Genomic DNA, 17,145 nt, shown 5'->3' with positions numbered 1-17,145 from the left:
GTGGCTCACACCTGTAATCCCAGGACTTTGGAAGGCCAAGGCAGGCGCATCACCTGAGGTCAGGAGTTCTAGACCAGCCTGGCCAACGTTGCAAAACTCCATCTCTACTAAAGATACAAAATTACCTTGGCATGGTGGTGCATGCCTGTAGTCCCAGCTACTCATGAGTCTGAGACAGGAGAATAGTCTGAACCTGGGAGGCAGAGGTTGTAGTGAGCTGAGATTGCACCATTGCACTCCAGCCTGGGCGACGAGAGTGAAACTCTGTCTCAAAAAAACAAAAACAAACAAACAAAAACCCACAGCCAGATATCAACCTTCTACCAAGAAAGTGCCCAAAACTATTAGAATTAAGACCAAATTTCCTAATATGATCTACAAGGACCTTTATAAGTTGACCCCTGCCTCTCTCTCCAATCTGTTTCACTAGTTCTCCCCCTTATTCTCTGTATTTCAGCCACAATGGCCTTTCCATTCCCTAAATGTGCTTACTTCTCCCAGTCACAGGGCTTTTGAACATGCAGTTTCCTCTCTCTGGACTCTCTCTGTCCTTCTGGCTGACTCTACCTCAATCATCCTTTCACTAGAGAAACTTTCTGGGACCTCTCTGCCTAAAGTAACTCAACCTATTATGGATCTAACATTACAATGGTAATTTTACATTGGTCTATATGATTCTTTGATTAATGTCTATTTTCCCAGTGCCTAGCACAAATATAAATATGATAGGAATTATTGTAAAATGCAGAAATCTTCTAGAAAGGTGTGTGTATGACCTGAAACTAAGTAAAATTATTTGTACATTGACTGGGTATATCTTTTCTTGAAGAGAAGGGCCACAGTTTATATCATATTTTCATTTATTAGGGGGAAATTAGGGTCAGTAATTGGCCCATTTTAAAATTTTCAGTTGGCCTGGACTTTCCTATTTAAAAGCAAAAGAAGGCCGGGCATGATGGCTCATGCCTCTAAGCCCAGCACTTTGGGAGGGTGAAGTGGGCAGATCACTTGAGGTCAGGAGTTTGAGACAAACCTGGCCAACATGGCAAAACCCCACATCTACTAAAAATACAAAAAGTAGCTGGGCATGGTAGTGCAACACCTGTAATCCCAGCTACTAGGGAGGCTGAGGCAGGAGAATTTCTTGAACCCGGGGGGCGGAGGTTGCAGTGAGCCGAGATCACACCACCACACTCCAGCCTGGGTGACAGACGGAGACTCCGTCTCAAAAAACTAAATTAAATAAATAAAAATATAATATAAAAGCAAAAGAGGAGGGGGGAAAATGAATTAAAGGCCTAATGCTGTTCACATTATAATGTAAAGCTCTAACTTCATTGCATACCAGGGCTGTGTTATATAGAATAGTTAGGAAAATGGTTATTTTCCTCCTTATTAATTCTGCTCTGAAAATTGATGTCTGTCCTTGGGAGATCAATGTGTATATATGTGCCTCATCCAATAATTGTCTCCCAGATCCTTAGCCTGCCAAAACCCTTCCCCAGGCTCTAAACTATGCAACTGGACTCACAGTGTAAAGCCCACCAGGAGCCTTATCCCTTCCCTGTGGTATTATTCTAGACTAAAGTGTGCAAGGTGAGGCAATGTGCTGCTGAAGATACTCAGATCCATCGACTACCAGGAGAGGGGAGGAAGATGTAGACTACAGTCTATGGCTCAAACCATTTGCAGCAGAAAAATGAAGCGTATCCTTTAACTGGGCAGAGAAGCCATCCTGAGCAGCAGAGTACAGGTGAGTAAACCCATAACAGATGTGGAGCAACCCCTTTCACCTTCACTTTTCCCAACCCTACCAAGGAAGGAAATCCTAATCGGTGAGAGTATCATCTCGGGGAGGAGGACTGTGAAGGAAGGTTTCCCAAGGGAAAAGACATCTGAGCTACATTTTGAGCTAATAAAAAGTTTTCATAAACTATTATGTAAAACTAATAAAAATCTTCATGAGCAGAGTTCAAGGAACTGAAGCATAAGTAGGTGAATATATTTCCCCAAAGAAAATATGAAGCATATGGCTTGGCAGCTGATTTGGCAACAAGACAGAATATCTGAAATTGAGACTCTCCAGAAAATAAAGAGCATATGGTCACTCACAGCATAGGGTGTAGCTTGGGAAAAGGTTCTAAGGTGTGAGAGGAATGAGCCAAGGAAAGGGTACACTGAGATTAAGCAAATGTCTAATGTCATTAACGTTGATTGCAGGGAGTTAAAAATAGAGCTAAGATATGGAAGCCAACAAGAACCCCTGAAGAGTTTCTCTCCTTACTCTGGTGTGATTGATATTAACAGCCTCCAGCAATGCCCAGTGGGTAGGCTTTAGAAGAGGGTGATGATGGATTTTGAGGTAATATTGGACATGAAGGTCAGCAAAAAACAGCGAAGCAGTTAGGAAACAGGCAGCAAATACTGCTGCAGAGATACTGATTGCACTTCCTCTAAACTCCCACCTTGTGACAAATGCCAGCATCATAAGTATTTTTATTTAATAGTTTACATATTCTTTAAATAGAAGAAAAGCTGGGCACAGTGGCTCATGCCTGTAGTCCCAGCACTTTGTCGGGCTGAGGCAGGAGGATCATTTGAGCCCAGGAGTTTGAGACCAGTCTGGGCAACAAAGTGAGACCCCCATTTCTAAGTAAATAAAATAAATAAATAAACAAATAAATAAAAAGACAAAAGATGTAATTTTTTTCTTTTTGAAAAGGAGAAAATATATTTAACCTAAAGAAAAAAACAGATTAATTAGATAAATTGCATTTTGGTACCACCTACTTAATTCCTTCCTATTCAAGGTATGCATTTCCAAGCATCCATATTTAAAATAAATAATTCGGCCGGGCGCGGTGGCTCAAGCCTGTAATCCCAGCACTTTGGGAGGCCGAGACGGGCGGATCACGAGGTCAGGAGATCGAGACCATCCTGGCTGACACAGTGAAACCCCGTCTCTACTAAAAAAAAAAAAATACAAAAAAAAAAAAAAAAACTAGCCGGGCGAGGTGGCGGGCGCCTGTAGTCCCAGCTACTCGGGAGGCTGAGGCAGGAGAATGGCGTGAACCCGGGAGGCGGAGCTTGCAGTGAGCCGAGATCACGCCACTGCACTCCAGCCTGGGCGGCAGAGCGAGACTCTGTCTCAAAAAAAAAAAAAAAAAAAAAAAAATAAAATAAAATAAAATAAAATAAATAATTCACTCTGAGTATGGTACTTTTAGGAGTAAAAGAAAATAAATTTTGAAAATCTAAACACTTCTTGAGAATGAAGTAAAAGAGTGAAAATCAACTAGAAAGCTATTTCAGGGAGGAAATAATTTGTAAAAACCAAATGGCTAGATGATGATGACAAACCAAATAATGTCAATTCATGAAGGGGATGATAATTACTTTCAGAATTTGGGTTTGCTTCTCTGCATATCAAGATGGAATTAAGTGGTTAATCTCATATATCTACAATGAAGAAAAACGAACACTTGATAGGAGCAGATAATTCACAAAAGAAGAAATACAAGACCAAAAGATACATTAAAATGTTAGCCTCAATTGTAATCAATAAAACAATGAGATATCTCTTTGTTTATCCAATTAATGACAATTAAAAAGAATAATAGTGTTGTTGAGGGTAGAAGTAGACAGCCTCATAGCTCATTAGTAAGAGCATAAAAAAGGCACAACTTTTCTGGGAGGCAATTTGTCAAGATATAAGAAAACCCTCAAAACTGGGCATATCTCTAGTATAAAAATTCGATTTCTAATATTTATTTTTGAGAAATAATCAGAAAAATATTGAAGGATAAATACACAATTTTGGCAGTATTATTCATAAAAACTAACGATGTTTAACAAAATTCATTGATAGCCTGGGAGTGGTGGCTCACTCATGTAACCCCAGCACTTTGGGAAGCCAAGGCAGGAAGATTGTTTGAGTTCAGGAGTTCAAGACCATCCTGGGCAACACAACAAGACTTCCTTTTTACTAAAAATCACAAACATTAGCCAGACCTGGTGGTGTGTGCCTATAGTCCCAGCTACTCAGGAGGCTGAGACTGGAGGATCACTTGAGTCCAGGAGATTGTGGCTGCAGTGAGCTATGACTACACCACTACACTTCAGCCTAAAAAACTCAATGATGGTCCAGGCGTGGTGGCTCACACCTGTAATCCCAGCACTTTGGGAGGCCGAGGCGGGCAGATCATGAGGTCAGGAGTTCGAGACCAGCCTGACCAATATGGTGACACCTCATCTCTACTAAAAATACAAAAAAATTAGCTGGGCATGGTGGCACACGCCTGTACTCCCAGCCACTCAAGAGGCTGAGGAAGGAGAATTGCTTGAACCCAGGAGGCTTAGGCTGTGGTGAGCGGAGATCCTGCCATTGCATTCCAGCCTAGGTGACACAGTCAGAATCCATCTCAAAAAAAAAAAAAAAGAAAAAAGAAAACTCAATGATGACATGTTATGATACTTCTATATGTTGTAAAAGTGTGCACTCATTTGAAATTATATCTATCTAGAAAGAAATCCACAATTCTACCAATAAAGCAGGTTCTGAAATAGTATGCATCATTTGACCCCCCCAAATTTTTAAAAATTATACAATTAAAGACATGAGTGTTTACAGAAAAGAATATCAAAATGTTAGTAGTGGCAGAATTATGGATGCTCATTTCTATTTGTCTTCCAGTATTTTTATTTTATTTAATAAAGATGTATTGATGATGCAATAACATTGTAACAACCACTTTAATGAGCAGGAATATCTTTATGGAAGGTTTCCTCTCCAAAGGATGGAAAATCAAAGTGCAGGAATATGAGGATGTTAGGAAGGTGAAGCTGGTGAGAGATGGGTGTGTTCAGGAGAGATGCTTGTCAGGAAAAACAACAAAGAACTTTTGTATATGGTCCAAAGATGGATAGTTAAATGGGTTTTTTAGGTTACCACTTTCTTCTATTCCCTTGACTTTAATCTTGATAATTAAGCATTCATAAATTTGGAGATTATGGAATGGGATGGAGAAAATCTAAGATTTTCTGTCAGCAACTTTATTTTTAAGTGATTTTACTTTCGATCAATGTTTGTTTGTCTCATTGCCAGAGAAAAAAATGGTTCATGGTAGTCTCAACCATCAGAAATACCTCAGGATTTCAAAAATACAGTAAGAACTCATTACTGATGCTTTTTCAGAACGTTTCAACATGCTAAAAAGTTCCACTAACATCAAAGAGGGTCTGTAATAACTATACAAGCTGAATTAAGCCAATATGACTCACAGGGTCATTGTGAAATGTAGAAGGTTACCAAACTGCTTATACACAAAGGTGTCTGTTTCAGTCAAGGTTCTTGGTAAGAATAATTGAGACTGATTCTCTTTGATTTAAGCAGAACAGTAATTGATTAAAAGGGTGTTGTCTTTGTTATTTGGGTTTCTATTACAAAATACCATTGACTGAGTACCTTACAAACAACAAAAATTTATTTTTTACAGTTCTGGAGGCTGAGAAGTCCAAAATCAAGGGACTAGCATATGTGGTGTCTGATGAAGGCCCTTACTTCAGTCGAAGATGGTACCTTCTTGTTGTGTCCTCACATGGTGTAAGAGACAAGGCAGCTTTCTGGGGCCTGTTTTATAAGGGCACTAATTTCATTCATAGTGGCTCTTTTCTTATGACCTGATCACCTCCTAAAGGCCCCACCTCCTAACACCATCACATTGGTGATTAGGTTTCAATGTAAGAATGTGGGAGAATACAGACATTCAGACCATAGCAGATACTGAGTTATACTTCCATTAACTTTTTTTTTCCAGATGCAGTGACTCATGCCTATAATCCCAGTACTTTGGGAGGTTAAGGCGGAAGGATCCATTGAGGCCAGGAGTCCAAGACCAGCCTGCACAACATAGCAAGACTCCTTCTCTACAAAAAATTAAAAATTAGCCAGGCATGGTCGTGCACGCCTGTAGTTCCAGCTACTCAAGAGGCTGAGGTACAGGATCGCTTGACCCTGGAGGTCAAGGCTGCAGTGAGCTGTGATCATGGCACTGCACTCCAGCCTGGGTGACAGAGCAAGACCTTATCTCGAAAAACAAAAATTTAAAAAGATATCGGGTAGCTCACAGAATTGTTGAGAGGGCTTTAAAACTAGCCTTGAACTTAAACAGCAACGATCAACCACCCACAAAACTGACACAATGAAGAAGTTGGCTAGTACTGTCCTGGGTTTTTTTTGGTGACTCTGTAGTTTCCAAGGATTCCGATCCTTCCATGCCAAAATCTGAAAAGTGCTGGGCAAAATATGACTGATAATGTGGTAATCTTACAGCTAGCGTCAGAGACATCAAGCACTAGACAACACAATTTGCCCTTTGGCCACTTGTACAATGGGAACTCACGCTTGCAGTAACCTCTACTGCCACTAGGAGAGAGAGAGAGAAAGAGAGAGAAGGAGGAAGGGAGGAGAGAGAGAGGAAAAAAACTGTTGCTTGTCTCCTCAGCTCTAAGTCAATGGTCTAACCCAGATGTCTGGCTGAAAAGCCTAGGTCACATGCCTGCACCGCAGAGAAAGTATGTGACATCTTCTGCTTTCATTATGGGGGACAGCCTTTGCTTGTGATGAAGATTTACATGGTGAGACATATCCTAAACATAGGGAAGCTGTTGAAGTGGCACAAATAATGACCGATTTCTACTAATTTGTACTAATATCCAAATTACTTTTAATTCTCTAATATTACTTAAACACAGTGAGGCAAACATTCATTGGATATATAGTGGTTTCTTTGATTTCAAAATATTTTTTTTATGTAATAGATGTCTGAAGACCATCAAAATTAATTCTTAAAGTCAGATTAATAGAATGTTACTTATAATATTATTGTAATTATTTTGCCACATAATAGTTTACACCTGTTATATACTATGCAATTGTATGATGGAAATAATACTGTACTTTGTTTGTAAAAGTTTAATTGTCCTGACCTTTGTTCATCATAAAGAATTGCTCCATTTCTATTATTTATCCAGGAAAAAAGTTTCTCTCTTTTTGTTTTTAGTATGTCATGAGGAGAAGTGTAGTTACACATAGGCTAGAGTGTTTGCCAAGAAGAAATGGATTTTAATGGGAACCTTTTATCTAGGACAAACTTTAAGAAGAGCAGTAATGGACAATGTGTTCTGTGCAACTCTTTAGCCTTCACTCTCACATTCATTGTGGTCAAGTATTTTCAGCAAAGAATAACAAGTCAGAGTTTGTGTATATTTTTCATAGCTGTTCATTCTCTTACAGAGCAACCTTGAACAAGCCTCTTAAGATTTTTGTTTTATCTTCATATACTGAAATACAAAATGAGGATGCCTATAATTAATCAAAGATATAATTTTTACCAATAGATAGTAAAGAACAAAACACTGGAACAAGAATTCCGGTCCTGCCTTTCACAATGTGGTTTTGAGGCCTTGGCCATGTCACTTAAATTCTCATATCTGTTTCCTCAATCTATAAATGATCATAATACCTGCACTATCTATCTCAAATTACATACATGAAAGCATTTTAAAGGTATAAAACAATAAATGCAAAACATTATTATTAAATTATTATACCTTCCAATATTTAATGCTAAAAATGTCAAGAGTCCTTTGGTTAAATATATAGGAAATATGTCTTGGAAAATCCATTTAAAATGATAAAAGCTAACAGATAAGTCATTTTAAGTGTGTGGTTATCTTCTGCATGGCAGATTTTTAAATGGTAATTATTAATGCAGTTTTGTACTTATTGTTTCCAAGACTCCATTCTTTCCAAAGTTCTCTGAATTATACTTACCATCCTTTAAGTCTTAGGGATGCTCTTCTGAGCTTTTGGGATTTGTTTAATTGTTGTATATCATTTTTGTACATATTTTACATACATATCATAGTTGTACATATTTTGGGGGTACTTGTGATATTTTGATACATGTATATAGTGAGTAATGATCAAATCAGAGTAATTGTGATATCCATCACTTCAAACATTTATCTTTGTGTTGGGAAATTTAAATTCTTCTCTTCTATTTTGACATATGCAGTGAATTATTGTTAACTATAATTTCCCTACATAACTATCAGATACTAAGACTTATTTCTTCCATCTAGTTGTGTTTTTGTACCCATTAACCAACCTCTCTTCCTTCCCTCCCCAGTCTCTGGTAATCACTATTCTACTCTCTACTGAGGTTTTTTCAACCTAAGGTATCAAAAGTAAGCTTCCATACAGGAGACAACAATTAATACAGCAAATAGAAAGTAGAATTGTTCTATGTAAAATACTTACACCCTTTTAGAGGCATAGAATATGACTCTGTTTATAATGAGAGGGAACAAACAAAGAGAATGTGTTGAAAGAGATTTTCTTGACAAATACATCGTATCTACTTTGTGAAATTACCAAGTGCCTAAGGACTAGTAAAGTACTCAAATAGCCCCTATACAGAGGCTCCTTTGTTTCTTTGATCTCTGGCCCTTTAAATAGTGTCTGGATAATCTTAACTCTCGAGAGCCGTGAATTTATAGATTTAAAACTGCTGATGCAGGACAGCTATGCAATTAATCGAGACACCAAAAATACAAGCAGGCAGACAAGATGCTTATTCTGGCAGCTCCACAACTTGGACTCTTCACTAGGAAAAAATATCTCAAGCCTACTCCTTTAAAAAAGCTCTGTTTCTCAACTTTCACTGTCTAAACCTAAATAGAATTCCTTTCTATTTTTAATCCCCTTTCAACAAACTGAAAGCTGAATTTACACACCAGTTTTTGTCTTTTATCCATCAACACTTTAGTCGAAGACAAACTACACTGCTCGTTAATCTCAAGTGGGATAAACCCTTCTGACTTTTTCCTCACACCTACTTAGTGTGTTTTTTTCACAAAAGTTTAGTTTAGGGTAAATAATCTGAAGAGGTAGTATGCCTGATTCTCTGGGTGACCTTGGCAATCTCTCAGATTCTTTTCCTAGAGAATGTAATATAGTTAATAAATACAGTAATCCAGTTATTAAAGAACTATATGTACTACTGGGTGCAGTGGTTCATTCCTGCAATCCCAGTATTTTAGGAGGCCAAGGTGGGTGGATCACTTGAGCTCAGGAGTTCGAGATCAGCCTGGGCAACCTGGTGAAACCCTGTCTCTATGAAAAAATACAAAAATTAGCCAGGCATTGTGGCATGCTCCTGTAATCCCAGCTACTCGGTGGGCTGAGGCTGGAGGATTGCTTGAACCTGGGAAGCAAAGGTTGCAATGAGCTGAGATTGTGTCACCACTCCAGCCTAGATGACAGAGTGAGACCCTGTCTCGAAAAAAACAAAAACAACTATTAGGTACTATAATTGATTTTTAAAACTATGTTATCTGTCTTGTCCAAGATAAGTACTTCAAAAAAACTGTTGATTTATCTTCATCCATTTATGCTACTGTTACAGATAGCACAGACTAGGTTATTTATTTATTTATATTTATTTATTTCTAAGATAGAGTCTTGCTCTGTTGCCCAGGCTGGAGTACAGTGGCGCCATATTGGCTCACTGCAACCTCCGCCTCCGGGGTACAAGTGATTCTCCTGCCTTAGCCTCCCAAGTAGCTGGAATTACAAGTGCAAGCCACTATGCCCAGTTACTTTTTGTATTTTTAGTAGAGACGGGGTTTCACCATGTTGGCCAGGCTGGTCTCAAACTCCTGACCTCCGGTGATCCACCTTTCCCAGCCTCCCAAAGTGCTGGGATTACAGGCACGAGCCACCATGCCCGGCTAGACTAGGTAATTTATAAACAATAGAAAATTATTTCTCACAGTTTTGGAGGTTGGGAAATCTAAGATCAAGGCAATGGCAGATTCGTTGTCTGGCGAGGGTCCAGTCTCTACTTCCAAGATGGTGCCTTGTTGCTGCATCCTCTGGAGGGGAGGAACACTGTGTCCTCACATGGTGGAAAGCAGAAGGGCAAAGGGACCAATTGCCTCCATCAAACCTTTTTACAAGAGCATCCAATCCCACTCACAAGACAGAAGCCCTCATGGCCCATTCACTTCTTAAAGGCCCTCAGCTCCCAACACCACCACTTTGACAATACCTAAATTTTGGAAGGCATATATTCAAACCACCGCATTGTTGATTTCTTGATTGGGAGGTAATGTTTCGATTCATAGCAGGGGAAAAAGCAGATCTCATTTGTAAAGTGAAATATTCCACTCAGGATTGTTCATACATTAACTGAGACTAAAAAAGAATTTGATTTGGTTCTTCTTGAGTCTTATACACACAATATCCTGCACATTAATAAAAATACAATGCAAATAATGCCACACCGTGTCCTGAAGTATAAGAAAGAAGTATAAGAAATAATCTCTGATCTCAATTTTACAGACTAGTAATGGCTTATATAACTTCTGACACATTTAAAAGGATTCCATTCAAAAAACAATTAGGTGTCTTTACCATGTACAAGGCAGGGTAAACAAAATAACTATTTCGGTGTCTTAAGTAATGCCTCTGAAATATTGTGATTATAAATTAACTTTTTGTCTTTATTTTTTAAAGTCAACAAATTTTATGAGATATGTTAAAATAAAGAACAGCTCTCAAGTGTTCTTCCACCCATCATTTCCATGTCCAAAGACACTACATTTACCTCTAAATGATTCTCTTCGTATGTACCTCCATACTCTAGAGAACATGTTTGTGTTGCTATGTCATATTCTTTTAGTTGTAGGCATTCCCTATGGTCTTTCCTCTCCACACCACAATTAAACACAGACATACAAAGCAATTATTTTTATCACAATATAGTGATATAATTTTGGTTAGATAAATATATAGTGTTTATATTATTATGACTATATATGCTTTCAGAATGGAGCAATATAGTCAACTATGATCATTTTCCTTTCCTACAAAATATTTTGCTTTCCCTAGAGTTAATAATTTGTGTGCATGTGTTTAACTTTCTAATTTCTAATTCAATCAAACTCTCTTACAGTTGTTTATAAATTCACATATTCTATCAATTTCATCTTCCTAAATATTTCTGTCTCAGGGCCTCTGACATATCTTAACTTTGACTTGACACATAGGTGTCATCCTAGGGTCTCCCTTCATAAACATCTTGGAAAATCCTTTCACTTCTCTCCTAGGATAGATCTGTTTTGACGATGCACACCTTTGATAACTTCCTCAGAGACAATGCATGGGAAATAAATTTTTTGCATACTTGCATGTCTGAAAATGTCTCCTCCCTCCTTTTAAAAAACATATGTACTGGGTGTAGAATTCAAAGTTGGAAATAATTCTGCTTCAGAATTTTGAGGCCATTTCTCCTTGCCTTAGTCTGGTATATAAGCTATACCACAGACTGGATAACTTACAAACAACAGAAGTTAATTTCTTACAGTTCTGGAGGCTGGAAAGTCCAAGATCAAGATGCCAGCAGATTCCGAGTCTGGTGAGGTCTGCTTTCTGTTTCGTAGGTGGTGCCTTTTTGCTGTGTCCTCACCTAGTAAAAGGGGCAACACAGCTCTCTAGTGTCTCTTTTACAAGGGCACTAATCTCAATCATGAAGGCTCTGCCCTCATGACTTAATCACCACCTAAAGGCCCCACATCTTAGTACTATCACGTTGGTGATTAGGTTTCAACATGTGAATTTTTGGGAGGACACAAACATTGAGACCACAGCAATATGTTATCTCTCAGTTTCACTGTGAGATGATGTATTAGTCTGTTTTCATGCTGCTGATAAAGACATGTCTGAGACCTGGCAATTTACCAAAGAAAGAAGTTTAATTGGACTTACAGTTCCACATGGTTGGGGATGCCTCAGAATAATGGTGGAAGGCAAGGAGGAGCAAGTCACATTTTATGTGGAATGCCAGCAGGCAAAGAGAGAGAGCTTGTTCAGGGGAACTCCTCTTTTTAAAACCATCAGATCTCATGAGACTCATTCACTATCGCAAGAACAGCAGGGGAAAGACTTTTACCCCTGATCCAATTACCTCCCACCAGGTCCCTACCACAACATGTGGGAATTCAAGATGAGATTTCTGGGGGGACACAGCAAAACCATATCAGATGATATGCCTAGATCATTTGCTAAGGAATCCCTGAAGTGATATGTATAACTTTCCTTTTGGATGGATCTGATCCCCAGAAAAGTTTCTTCAAACTTCCTGCCTAACAGGTCGAGGCTTGGCTGCCAGTGTCTTGGAGCTCTCTTTGCTACTGACTCTGTGTTCTCTCTGCCTTTAGCCATCTATGTCTTATCTAGTGTGTTACTGTCTTTCATTCCTGAAAAATTTGTACCTTTGGTGATCCTGCCCATATAGGTTGTTGCAGTCTTCCATTACCTTTTACCTCTGAATATGCCAATAACAGAAGGAGCTCCCAATAGTCACCTGGAGTTCGTCTATACTACTCCTTCCCCTATCTTATAGCAGCAGTCCTATTTCCCCTGATATCTGAAATCTATTACTACAAACAATCCCATAATCCTCTTTCTTACCAGTTGTATTGGTGATAAGAAGAACCTGAAATGACCATTGAATTTCAGCTTCAATGGAATTGCTGTTGTATTCCCTGGTAGAAGTACTCTTCTCTTGCATTCTCAGACCACCAAATAATGAGAGCTCAGAGCTTCAGGGACAGGAAGTCAAACCATTTGAGGAAATCATTATGTATTAATTTGTAAAATATTTATTGACAAATAGCATGTACCCTTAAAACTATCAGTGTCATAAAATAAAAACAAAGAAGATGGGGCACTGTTGTAAATTTCAGAACCTTAAGAGACATGGCATTTAAGTGAAATGTATAATTCCTGATTGAGTCCTTTATTAATTTTTTAAAAACAGCTATAAAATACATTACTGGAACAACTGAGGAAATTTGAATAGAGTCTGTGTGTGTGTATATATATATGTATGTGCGTGTGTATATATATAATTGTCAATTATCCTGAATGATAATTGCATTGTGGTTATGTATGTTTTATATCATAGCTAATGCAGGCTAAATTATTTGGGAGTGAAGGATCATGATGTCTAAAACTTACTTTCAAATGAAGTCAGCAAAAAAAGTGTATGTGTGTGTGTGTGTGTGTATGTAGTGCAACTGAAAGAGAAATAAAACAAATGTGACAAAATGTTAACAATGAGTGAATCTAGGTGAAGGGGATATGGATATCCATTGTGTTTGCTGTTAAATTTTCTGTAGGTTTTTTGTTTGTTTTTTGAGACAGGGTCTCACTCTGTCACCCAGGGTGGAGTGCAATGGTGAGATCACAGCTCCCTGCAACCTCCAACTCCTGGGTTTATGTGATCCTCCCAAGTAGCTGAAATTACAGGTGTGTGCCACCACACCTGGCTAATTTTTGAATTTTTTTTGTAGAGATGGAGCCTCCCTATGTTGCCCAGGCTGGTCTCAAACTCCTGGGCTCAAGCAGTCCTCCCACCTTGGCTTCCCAAAGTGCTGCAATTGTAGGAATGAGCCACCAAGCCTGGCCTCTTTAGGTTTGAAAATTTTCAAAACAAAAAAGTTGGAAGAGGTTGGGCACAGTGGCTCCTGCCTATAATCCCCGCACTTTGGGTGGCCAAGATGGATGGATCACTTGAGATCCTTATCAAGAGTTCAAGACCAGCCTGGCCAACATGGCAAAATCCTGTCTCTACTAAAAATACAAAAATTAGCCCAGCATAGTGATGCACACCTCTAATCCCAGCTACGTGGAAGGCTGAGGCATGTGAATCACTTGAACCTGGGAGGCGGAGATTGCAGTGAGCCGAGATGGCCCACTGCCCTCCAGCCTGGGTGACAGAGCGAGACTCTGTCTAAAAAAAAAGAAAGAAATTGGAAGATAGGGAGAAAGAAAAATATCTCTTGAGTATTTAATGTGTTTTAGGCACCACATTAAATAGACAATAAATGGCTGCTTTCTTGGTAGGTAGAGGGAACAGACAATAAACAAAATAAAACATATAGTACGATTATAAGTTTCATGAAGAAAAACAGAGAAAGTAAATAAGAAATGCAGAGGGAATGATGGTTGCAGTTTTAAATAGGGTTTTGGGGTAAGCACTCACTTAGAAAGTGACATCTGTACAAAGATTTTAAGCAAATAAAATAACAAAATATAGTGATATTTGGAGGTATGGTTGGGATGAGGAGAAATGTTCCAAGTTCAGGGAATAGGATGTGCAAATACCCTTCTGTGGGGGCAAGCTTGGCACATGCTAGGAACCCTAAGGAGACCAATGGGGCTGAAACAGAGTGAAGACCTTGGCTTTTACTTTGAATGAGATGAAACTCATTGGAAAGTTTTAAGTACAGAGTGACTTGACCTGAGTATAGAGAATAGACTATTGGGGAGCAAGAGCCAAAGCAGGAAAATCCACCAAGAGGCTATTGCAGTAATCCAGGAGACTATGGTGTTTTGATCCAAGGGGGCGGTAGTGGCAGTGGTAAGTGATCAAATTTGGGGTTAATTTTGAAGTTTGCGTCAAAAGGATTTGCTGGTGGATTAGATGTGTGGTTTGAAAGAAGAGAGTCAGGCCAGGCACGTGGCTCACACCTGTAATCCCAGCACTTTGGGACGCTAAGGCAGGTGGATCACTTGAGGCCAGGAGCTTGAGACCAGCCCGGCCAACGTGGTGAAACCTCAGGCATGGAGGCAAGTGCCTGTAATCCCAGCTACTCAAGAGGGTGAGGCAGGAGAATCACTTGACCCCAGGAGGTAGAGGTTGCAGTGAGTCGAGATCACGCCACTGCACTCCAGCCTGGGCGTCAGAGTGAGACTCTGTCTCAAAACAAAACAAAAACAAAAAAAAAAACAAAAACAAAAAAAATAAAGAGTCAATACTGGCTCCAAGATTTTTGGTCTAAACAATTGGAATGTTGAGGTTGCAATCAATTCAGAAAGGGAAGACTGCAGGAAGAACAGCCTTAGGGGACAGATCTGAGGCTCAGTTTTTGACCAATTAAATGTAAAATGCACATGCAGGTGGAAATATATTCCGTTGGATACTTGGGCCTAGATTTTAGAACCAGGCTGAAGATTTAAATGTGACTTGTTAGCAAATTTATCTTACTTAAAGACACAAGACTTGAAGGGATCACCTAGGAAAGGAAAGCATGTAGAGAAGAAAAGAAGTCTAAAGATTGAGCTTTGGCTAGCCGCAGTGGCTCATGCCTGTAATCCCAGCACTTTGGGAGGCCGAGGAGGATGGATCACTTGAGGTCAGGAGTTTGAGACCAGCCTGACCAACATGACGAAACTCCGTCTCTACTAAAAATACAAAAATTAGCCAGGTGTGGTGGTGGGCACCTGTAATCCCAACTACTTGGGAGGTTGAAGCAGAAGAATCGCTTGAACCCGGGAGGTGGAGGTTGTAGTGAGCCAAGATCACGCCATTGCACTCCAGCCTGGGCAACAGAGTGAGACTCCATCTCAAAAACAAAACAAAACAAAACAAAACAAAACAAAACAGAGCTCTGGGACACCCAATATAAGAGGTCAGGGAATTGAGAAGGAACTAGCAAAGATATTCTGAGAAGAAATGATTAAAAACGGAAAATTAAGAAGGAGTGGCACTTGGCCTCCAAGGTATCTGCTTGGCTCTCTTCCAAGTGTACTTTACTTTCTTTCCTGCTTTAAAGTTTGTTTGTTTGTTTTTTCTTTTGAGACAGAGTTTCACTCTGTCGCCCAGGCTGAAGTGCAATGGCACAATCTCGGCTCACTGCAACCTCCGTCTCCTGGGCTTAAGCAATTCTCCTGCCTCATCCTCCTGAGTAGCTGGGTTTACAGGCATGTGCCACTATGCCTGGATAATTTTTGTATTTTTAGTAGAGACGGGGTTTCACCATGTTGGCCAGGCTGATCTTGAACTCCTGACCTCAGGTAATCCGCCTGCCTCAGCCTCCCAAAGTGCTGGGATCACAGGTGTGAGCCACTGCACCTGGCCTCTAAAGCTTTTTTAATCAACCTCAACTCCTGCTCTGAAACTTGCCTCAGTCTCTTTTTCTGCCTTATGCCCCTCAGCTGAATTCTTTCTTCTGAGGAGGCAAGAATTGAGGTTGCTGCAGACCCATACAGATTCGCCACTAGCAACTCATATTCACCACTGCAAACATATTTTGGTGCCATGTGACTCAGACACATTCCCTAGTGATAAGAGATCTCTATGCTTCACCCTCTTCGGCTGGAGGCATTTGACCCCTGTGCACGATTTTCTTCTCCCCTTTCTCTCTCCTGCTTACTAACGAACTGCCAGAACAATTCCTCTTGGCCATAAGTGACTCTGCTCCCCACAGCTGATTTCTCAGCTCACCCTAACAGGTGGCTCATGGGGGTGGAAAGGACCTTAGGGTCTGCACTGAGTAGATCTGAGGCACTAATGGTTCTCCTGGACAGGAGACTCGCAAGAGTGTAGGGCCAAAGCCCAAACCATGCAATGTCTGGAGTTTCCTCCACTTTTTCAACTGAAAAAAAAGAGGGGTACCTTAGAAGCCATTGAAGAATGTGTTTCAAGGAGGAAAGAGAGATGAACTGTGTCAAATGCTCTTGATAAGTCAAATAAGATGTGCATTGAGATTTTTTTTCATGCAGTAACACATCAGGGGCTTAGAGCTTGTTGCTGCTGCTAGAAAATGGGGCACTCAGCAGAGGCAGCTGTCATAGTGGCCTTAGTGAGAGGACATCCATGTTGTCGACCCAACTCATAACCATCATCTGTTGCAATGGCCACTTTATGAGCTCACTGAGCAAGCACTTAGATGCAGAAAGAGGTTGAGTGACATCTATAGTATGTCATTTTATCCACTTCATTATTGAGATTATCCTCTAAAGTAGACATCTTTTGTGGTTATTCTCATAGGACTCAAATATTCTAACATTCTGGACCCATTCTGAGAGATCTAGCCTCATACCACATTTCTAAAACTCCTTGTCAGCAGCTCTTCAGTCCATTTACTCCCAAGTCCCTGACCATTCAGTGACACTTTTGTTATTTTCCAGGAATCATTGTACTAATTTATCTAATGTCAACTCTTCTTTTAGATAAATGGACAATGAGAAGTCTTCATTAAAGTGTCATTAACTGGGGGATTTCTTTTTTC

At 39.7% G+C, this 17,145-nt stretch overlaps 1 long non-coding RNA gene across 1 annotated transcript in view; it reads left to right on the top strand.

Moving 5' to 3' along the window:
• The window catches only part of LOC105484456 (uncharacterized), a 46,459-nt gene extending 38,816 nt beyond the window's left edge, over positions 1–7,643 (top strand). The window contains exons 2-3 of the long non-coding RNA XR_003018739.2: positions 1,582–1,753; positions 5,817–7,643. This is a non-coding gene — a long non-coding RNA (uncharacterized lncRNA). The remainder of the gene's footprint in view (positions 1–1,581; positions 1,754–5,816) is intronic.
• Positions 7,644–17,145: the final 9,502 nt, after the last annotated feature.

The sequence above is a fragment of the Macaca nemestrina genome, chromosome 1, assembly GCF_043159975.1.
Source record: "Macaca nemestrina isolate mMacNem1 chromosome 1, mMacNem.hap1, whole genome shotgun sequence".
Classification (NCBI taxonomy): Eukaryota; Metazoa; Chordata; class Mammalia; order Primates; family Cercopithecidae; genus Macaca; species Macaca nemestrina.
This window is presented reverse-complemented; position numbering and strand designations above follow the sequence as displayed.